The sequence below is a fragment of the Rhineura floridana genome, chromosome 1 (genome assembly GCF_030035675.1).
Source record: "Rhineura floridana isolate rRhiFlo1 chromosome 1, rRhiFlo1.hap2, whole genome shotgun sequence".
NCBI lineage: Eukaryota > Metazoa > Chordata > Lepidosauria > Squamata > Rhineuridae > Rhineura > Rhineura floridana.
Genome location: NC_084480.1, coordinates 145,780,221 through 145,789,106, shown reverse-complemented (window position 1 = coordinate 145,789,106; position 8,886 = coordinate 145,780,221). Strand labels below are relative to the sequence as shown.

The window sequence follows — 8,886 nt, the reverse complement described above, 5'->3', positions numbered from 1 at the left end:
AGCAATGGTGCTTACTGCCAGGTATGTGGGATTAGCATTGCAGCTTTACTCCCAGAAAAGTGAGTATAGGATTTAAGCTTCATATTGGGAAGGTTTTCAAAACAGGCTATGAGTTAGACAAATAAATTGCCCTCTTCAGCAGCCCAGGAAAATTTAAACTTGTTTGGCTCCTTATATAGTATAACACATCGTAAGATTCATGTACGCTTTTTAAAATTTCTGTTCAGAAATTATTTGAAAGATAAAATGTGTAATATGCTATTTTTGCATGTAACTAAAAAAACCCTGCATGTACACTTTTATAATAATCATAACTGAAATTGTTTACTGTGCATGCCTGCCAAGATCCTGCTGTGATCTTCAGTTTTAGATCTCCTGTTTGATTATTGTGCAGTATTTGCACACAGAGAAAAGGTACTCTTGCTGCTGCTGAACGCTATAAACTTAATCAACTCGTGATGTGTAAATAAACAGGAAAAGGAAGCTATTTTCAGGACTTGCAATGGGTTCTATCAATTGTCAATCACAATCCTGACTTCACTTATTGGCTAAAAACCTGAAATGGCAGGCTTTAGAGGAGCTGGCTAGCAGCTCATTTAACAGAAGCTGTGGGGGTGTGTGACATTTTGTGTTCATCTCTTGAATCAGATCACCTCCTAGGAACTTAACTTTTTTTTTAAATGGAAGCTAAGAGACCATAGATTGGGGTATCTCACCTGGAGATCTAGAGAGTACCCCCCAGAAACAGAATCTCTGGGAGAAAACTGGAGACCTTGCAACCCTACAACAGACCTCACTGCAGCCACACTATGATACTCTTTGTAGCCATCAGGTGGCTCCACCAAAAAATTTTCAACACAGGGAGGAGACTTTGTCCTACTTGTTTAACATTCTTCCTAAACAGGAATGATGGGACTGGAATTTTGCTGAGGGACTTGCATCCCATGTTACTTATGAAGACACGGATGCACATGCCCTCATCTCAAGCTGCTTGCGAATGTAATGTAAGAAGGATGGTGCATGCACCTGTCTTAAGGAGAAGATGCAGGCAACTCTTACATTCATGAAGAACAGGTATCTTCAGGCCCGGTGCTAGCAGGCAGCCAGGTGGGGCACTGGCTGAGGGCCCAGGAGCTCACAGGAGCTCCTACCCTCATGGGCTTTGCTTTCTGCCCCCGGCCTGCCGGGGCGATGAGCCCAATCTCTGGGTGACTCATAGCGCAGGCCCCAATTGGCTGTGCACAGGTGCCAACAGTCACAGGAGGAGGCGAAGATGCTGCTGCTGCCTGGGCAGGAGCGAGCTGGAGTGAGTGATGTGAGGCTACGGGGGTGGGGCCAGAATGGTTTGAAGAGGGGAGCAAGGGGAGGAGCAGCTGCAGCCACAGGAGATGGAGAAGTGCATGGGACTTAGGATTTGCAGTGCAGGCAGCAGCAGCTGCTGCTGCAGAAAAGGCAGAAAGGGGCTCCTTCCAGGGAATGTAGCGCCAGCAGCCAGCCTGCTCTTTTGCATAAAAGAGAGAGAGAGAGAGAGAGAGAAGTGGAGGTGGGAGAACATGCAGCAGCCCTAGCATATCTGCTTTCCTGTCCCTCAGGCTTTCTGTCGCATTTGCAGCCCTCCTTCCCATTCATTGCCTTCCTTCCTGTCTTTCTTTGTATTTCTTCCCCTCTAGCTTTGCTTGCTACAGCCTCACTCTCACCTCACTCTCCCTCCAGTCCTAAACAAACTTATCTGAGTTTAAGCCCCGCTAATTTTAGTGGGGCTTCCTTCTGCGTAAACATGCTTATGTTTGCAGCATGAAGAGTTGGTAGGGATGGAAAGATCTGTCAATTTCATTTCTCTTTGTTTCTCATTTTACCAATCTTAAATTCAGTTCTCCACATTTCTGCAGTATTTTGCAATTTAAAAAATCCTCATGAAAATTCTCCAACATTTTTGTGTGAATTTCTTCTAATAAACACATTTTTGTAGGCAGTTTTGACTAATGTATGTATTTTTGCAAGTAATTTCTTGTCATACAATGTATTTTTGCATGTTAAGTTCACTCATATTTATTTTTATGCACAGTTTCCCCATTTTTGTAAGTATTGTTTGGTTGGCAAAGTGCATGGCAAACGATGAATAATTTAAAAGTTGAATTTCAAAAGATGGCTGTGTTTGGTTCTCATACTGTTTCAGAACGTACGAATTGGATAAATTTGGCTTGAAATGCAGACTGAATCAAAATTCTTGTCCATTCCTGGTTGGAACACAACACCTGTCTCATTTCCCATCCCACTTACTTCTTTGCTGGCATATTCTGAAAACAGGACAGAAGTGGGGGGAGGGGACTTTGGAGATTCCCACAGTCATTCCTGCCTATGCTGCAAAGGCCATCACACACTCGGCTCTATATAGACATTTATATTTTTCTAGCAGGTTCTGCCCAGCCCTGCCCTTCCCCTCATCATTTAACCCTTTTGATTCCCAGCTTTTCCACTCTCTTCCTCCAGCCCTCCCACTTTCCCAAATTAGAGAAACTAGGCAGATTATCCACATTTTGTTTTTAGCAATATATTTTTTACAAAAGTAGGGGCATAGCAGCACAGGAAGCTGCCTTGTACCCAGTCAGACCTAGCTCAGTATTGTCAACATTGACTTGCAGCAGCTTTCCAGGGTTTTAGAATGGAGCATTCCCAGCCCTGCCTGGAGATGGCAGGGACTGAACCTGTAGCTTTTTGCATGCAAAGCAGGGGCTCTACCATTAAGCTATGGCCCTTCCCCCAAACCATTTTGGAACAAGTGAGACTTGACTGTGCTACAGAGAAGGGGGTTATCCGCATTTCCCCAACCATTTGGATTTCTAAGAGAATAAATAATCCCCATAAAAGACATGCCTACTCAGCGATAAGCCCCACTGAGTTCAGTGGAACATACTCCCAGGTGAGGAGTGTAGGATTACTGATCAAGCTATACCTACAAAATATATTGTTCACAAAAAAAGTGAAAAAGGGAACCAAGCTTGTATTGTTTTACTTTAACAATAGGGGGTTTCTATATCGGTCAAGATTTGTTTTACTTAAAAGGGCTCGGGCCAAGAGAGAAGAGGCGTGTGATTTGAGGAGGAAAGGGACAAGGGTCTCACTGGTTGCCCAAGGGTTCCCAGAAACCTGGAACCAGCCTTGGGTATCTTCAGTGGTTTTTTAGCCAAATTAGCTAAGTGGAACCTCCATGGACAGAGGAAGTATACCTCATGAGACAAACTCCAGGGGAGGGTAATTTATGTCCTGCTTGTGACTTGCTGTTGGACTACTGGACTAGCCTCCAGTCTAATCCAGGAAGGTGATTCTTAAGGTCTTAAGATGGTGCAGAGACTGAGTTCTTTCTTAAGGAAAGAGATGCATGCATTCAAGTTCTTGCATTACCTTTCTCTTTTCATCACTGTGCTCTGTAGAATTTTGTAACAGTCCAGTCTGAAGCACTTTAAAAATTCATTGTAAATGTGTGCTCTTTAAGCATTGTATATGCCGGCAGATGTTGGGGTCTTTTTGAGAGAGACAAAAGGAAAGATATTTCTGAAATCACCCCTGAAAACAGAAGTGGCAAGATGTATTTGTTTGCTTTCACTACTAAGAATTGAGCCACCTCCAGGGCTGTTCCCAGGTACCATTGACTGGAAACATGTAGAAAATCTACTGGAAACATTGCCCAGTAGTGACACAATGCTTGGGAGAAAAATGGGACACAGTGAAATGTACAGTAATCAAAACCAGACATAAATCTAGTCCAGTCTGTTAAATAAGTCTCTGAAACTCTTCAATCCCAAGGGTCAGATCTCAATCTGGAAGGATTCAGAGAGGCTGGGAAAAGAGAGTTTAGCATTTCCCTGACATTTACTGCACACTCTTTCTCTTGCTGCTAAAATACCCTGAATCCATTTGGCTGCTGGATAAAATAGCAGCGTAGCTGGCCCAAGGTCAACTGCAATGGCAAAACTGAGCTATTCCTTGAAGGAAGAGTTTGCTTCGTATCTGCAAAATGTCCACCCAGAGAGCTGTGGCTTTTCACACTACTTGGACAGAGCAAGCGGGCATTTACACACATCTGGAACCACAGCACTGTAGGTCTGGTAGAAATCTATTCCATCAAAGTCAGGATTCTGCACGATGAGCAAAATTGTCCATCTTAAACTGGCCTTCCCCAACCTGGTGCCCTCCAGATGTTTTGGACTCATTCTGATGGGGATTGTTGTCAAAAATGTCTGGAGGGCACTAGGTTGGGGAAGGCTGTCTTAAACCATTCTTAAGAGTATTTTGACTAAAGATTTTAACCAATACACTGCTAATTTAAAGCATCTCTTGATGTTCAGCCAGTATTTTCTAAGGCAGCTTCACCTTCATTTTGAGGGATAATGTAAAAGAGGTCAGTGTATGGATCCCAAAGAAAGACAGGATCAAGGATTTAAATGTTACCTTTGACTTAATCAACAGTGTCAGTAGGGGAGCGTAGCAAACATTTATTTTGCAGAAAATTCTACATACAGCTACCTGACCAATTTTCAACATCTGTGTCAACCAACAAATCACTAGTGATTAACATATGTTCTAGCATGCATCCACAATGCTGGTTGTGCATCAGATGTACTACTGAACTGCAGAATCTACATTGAACAATAGGTTGGTTGCACGTTCACTGTATTCTGATACCAACTGATTGATGCAGTCTGTATTGACAGAGGTGAAATCAAAGCCTTTGTGTTTGTGCTGCGTCTGTGCAGTTGCACTACTCCACGGCATTCCTAGAAAAATAAATATACAGAGCTGTCTTCATGGCTCTTTAAATTTTATGTGAACTACTAATGGCTGAATTCAACATTACATTACTGCAATACGAGGTGCGCCTGGCACCAACACTGTTATATTTTCGGCGCCAGGTCAAGACTTTCCTCTTCTCCCAGGCATTTTAGCATGTGTTTTTTAATTTTTTAAAGTGTTTTTAAATTTGTATATTTGTTTTTAATGTTTTCAATCGTAAACCACCCAGAGAGCTTCAGCTATGGGGCGGTATACAAATGTAAATAATAATAATAACAATAACAATAACAATAACAACAACAGACAGACTTATGCTAAGTATAATCACGACTGCTTTCTCTAGTCTTTCCCAAGAGGTGTGCAGAGCATCGTACCAGGACAGTACACTGGGAGGCCATTTCCCAAAACAGCACAATTAAGTTATTATTTTCTGTATTTATTGGCCACTTTTCAGGATTCCCCCTCTCAAGGCAGCTCCCAAGATTTGAAAAATGATCTATAATATTACAAATCATAAAACAGAAAAAAGTCTAAAACATAGTAACAACTCTACAAATCATCACAACAGCAGTAACAAGCCACACCCACAAACTAAAATAATACTCACATGTAAAAGCAGACAGCAAAAATAGCATATTAAAAGACCACCTGCAGAAAAGTACCAACATAAATATCAATTAAACGCAGTTTGGAATCATAATAAAAATGATTTTTCAAGTCCTGTTTAAAAGGCATCAATGTAGGGGCTCTACATACCAACGGTACCTGGAGATGCCAGGGATTGAACCTGGGCCTTCTGCATGCAAGGCAGATGCTCTGCCACTGAGCTAAGCCCCTTCTGTGTTGAGCCCCACAGCGTGCCACATGGCCCAATCACTGTGATTCCAGTGAGACTGTCTTCCAAATAATGTGGTTATTGGCCTGAACAAGGCTGGAGATAGATTTTCTCCCCACGGGAGATTGGAAGCGAGCTTGCTATTCTTGTGGTGCACATTCATTGCATTCTTCCCTCTGGTAAACAGGATTGGCAGGTTTTTGCAGTGTAGCCAGAGCTTGAGAAACGTATTACATACCATTGTTGGAAGCGGGAGAGACTCCTATCCAAAACCCTGGAGAGCCACTGCCAGTCAGTGTAGACAGTACTGAGCTAGATGGACCAGTCGTCTGACTCAGTCTAAGGCATCTTCCTAGGCTGCTGTGTTTCTCAGTGCCACCGGTGCACACTCAGCTGAGAGTTGTGGCCAGTCCTCTCTCTCTAGCAAAGCGTACTGGCATTTTCCATGTGTTATGAAGACCCGTGTTTGTCACATTCATGGTTTACCTTCTCAAGTGCTCGTTTAAAAAATGTAGCTGCACACTTTAAAAAAAATATTGGACTTCAAGGGAGGGATTTCCAAAGACATAGAGCCACCACTGGAAAGGCCCATCCCTTGTGCCTGCCAATCTAATACTTTTCGGTGGCAAGCTTATCAGGAAGCAGGGCCTCAGCAGGGCTTACACAGGTGCAAACAGTCCTTCAAATAGCTTGGTCCCAAACTGTTTAGGGCTTTAAAGGTAACCACCAGCACTTTAAATTGGGCCCCTAAGTGAACTGGCAACTATGCAGCTGATACAAAATAGGTGTTGTACAGTGCTTTTTGTGTTTGTAAAAAATGAGGTGCCAGTACTCAGACCTCACATGTATGGACAAGCTCTTTTCTATGTGTAGAAAAAGGGATCATTTCAATAGCTCACAACACTTTTGTATATTCCAATTGCATGCCCCCACCAAGCAGCCATCTTTAAAGGCAGCCCCACAGTAGTCTAGTCTGGATGTAACTAGGGCATGTGTAATTGTGGCAAGATCTACCTTCTCTAGAGAGGGTTGCAGCTGGTGAATCAACCTGAGCTGATAAAAAGCACTTGGAGCTACTGGCACTACCTGTGTCTCCATCAACAGCACTGGGTCCAGAAGAAGCCCCAAGCTGCGATTTTGGTCTTTCAAGAGGAGTGCAACTTCATCCAGAACTACGTGCATGCTCCCGTTTGCTGGAGCGGACTTCCACACTCACAGCGTCTCCATCTTACCTGGATTAAGCTTCAGCTTGTTTGACTTCATTCATCCCAAATGACCTCCATGCATTTGTTCAGGATTTCAAAGGTCCTCCAGGGCTAGTAGATGGAAAAGAGAGATACAGCTGCGTGTCATCTGCATACTAGTGGCACTTTAGCCCAAACATCTGGATGCATTCTTTCAGCAGTTTCATGCAGATGTTGAACAACATGAGAGATAGAAGAGAACCCTGAGATACCATGGTTAAGGGGCAGAACAGCAGCTGCCCAGCACAACATTCTGGTGTGACCCTCCAGGAAGGACTGCAGCCGCCATCATAGCATGCCTCTGAGTCCTGACTCCTAACCCAGCCAGTTGGCCCAGAAGGATGCCAAGAATGATGGTATCAAATGTTGTTGGTCCAGGAGAATCAACAGGGTTGCACACAACCCTGCATATTCCTCAGCATAAGTAATCCATGAGGGTGACTGAGTGCAACAGCACTCGTAGCCTGACCCACAGTGATGGCAGCTTTTGTGTGTTGGCTTTCTGATTCCTCCTGTGTTCCTGTTCAGGGATGCCTACACCAGTGACGACACAGTAGGTGATTATGTCACAGATCATGTGGCGTAACTGGGATGGCAGAAACTCTCCCGAGTGAGATGCAAGGCAGAGGGTGGCTGCTTTTAAAACCAGGGTGCGTGAGAGTGACTTTCACTTCTACAGGACTAGGGAGGAAGGAATTCACACTCTCCTCATTACTGTCGGACAACACCATTGTGAACTAAAAAAGCAAATTTTTCACTTACACAAGGGCATTCTTTTGACTGTGCAATATTTGACAATGATCAGTTTGCCTGTCCATTAGCAATATTCAGTTGGTCAATTCGTCAGAATCCCAACTTTAAATGCTATAGCTCAGTGGTAGAGCAGCACATGCTTTGCAAGCAAAAGACTTTAGGTGCCATCCCTAGTGTCTCCAGCTGGGGCTGGGAAAGACTCACATCTGAACTCCTGGAGAGCTGCTACCAATAAGGACGACTGAGGGCTGGTTCACACAGCTACTTATTGTGAGATTGGTGCTACTTGCATCCCCATTTAATTTGCATGGTTCACAAGACGTTGCAGGCAATCAGCAGCTACCACAGTTTTTCTGTATCAAACCAATCGAATTTTAATGCAAAAAGGAAAGAAAAGAGTCTTAGGTTCGCTGCACTCCCCTGTGTAGGTGCTTTGCCTCAATTTTTTTTAGTGGGCGGGCTGTCTTGTGGCCCATCACCAGCTCCCTCTCTGCCACCTGCCAAAGCTGCCTTTCACTCACTGCCCCCCTATTCAGTTTCATACAGTTTCATGTAACTTGCACTCCCAGGCTCTCCCAAAGCCTGAGAGGCATGCAATTGACAAGAAACAATGAAACTGACAAAAAAACCCTCCCTTCCTCCATTAGCAATATCAGTACTCCAGAGGGAGTAACCATGTAAAATTAGGGGTGGGGCCACAAGGAAACAGCGACACTAAACCTTTCCAGAGGAACGCCTACTTGTGTGAAAGGAAAACAGCGGATTTGGATGTAGGAAGTGTGAACCTTGCAAATCTATCGCGATGGCAAAAGCTGTGTCTTTACTGTGAAGTTCAGCTCCTGTGTGAATGAGCCCTGAGCCAGATAAACCAATTGTCTGAGCTGTTATAAGGCAGCTACCTATGACCCTACCAGACACACTCCAGAAATATAATCTGGCATAAAGAGACTCATTTTCCAGATGGCCAGGAAATTATTCTAGACCCCAGATTTAAATGGTTCCTTGAAAGCATCCTGTTTATGGTGTTACTGTCTCCCAGCCTACTTCTACGCCTTATGCAGGTACTCTGTTTCACCACCCCTTCATGTATCTCACGTGGCGATGTCAAGGGAGTGGCACTTTCCTTCCACATGTGGGTGCATTTCCTGAGTACCAAGCAGGTAAGTCATCCCCACACATGTTTTCTTCTACTCAACATGTGACTGCTTTCATGCTCTGGGTGCACATTTTTCTCTAAGTCCCAATGTGCTCTGCTCAGATGTC

At 44.0% G+C, this 8,886-nt stretch overlaps 1 long non-coding RNA gene across 1 annotated transcript; it reads right to left on the bottom strand.

Annotated features, from left to right (window-relative positions):
- Window positions 1-4,529: 4,529 nt before the first annotated feature.
- On the bottom strand, window positions 4,530-5,772 carry LOC133383080 (uncharacterized). Its single transcript, XR_009762175.1, has 3 exons — window positions 5,548-5,772; window positions 5,399-5,439; window positions 4,530-4,775 (listed from the first exon to the last, which is right to left on the bottom strand). It is a non-coding gene; the product is annotated as an uncharacterized LOC133383080 (long non-coding RNA).
- Between the last annotated feature and the right edge of the window lie 3,114 nt (window positions 5,773-8,886).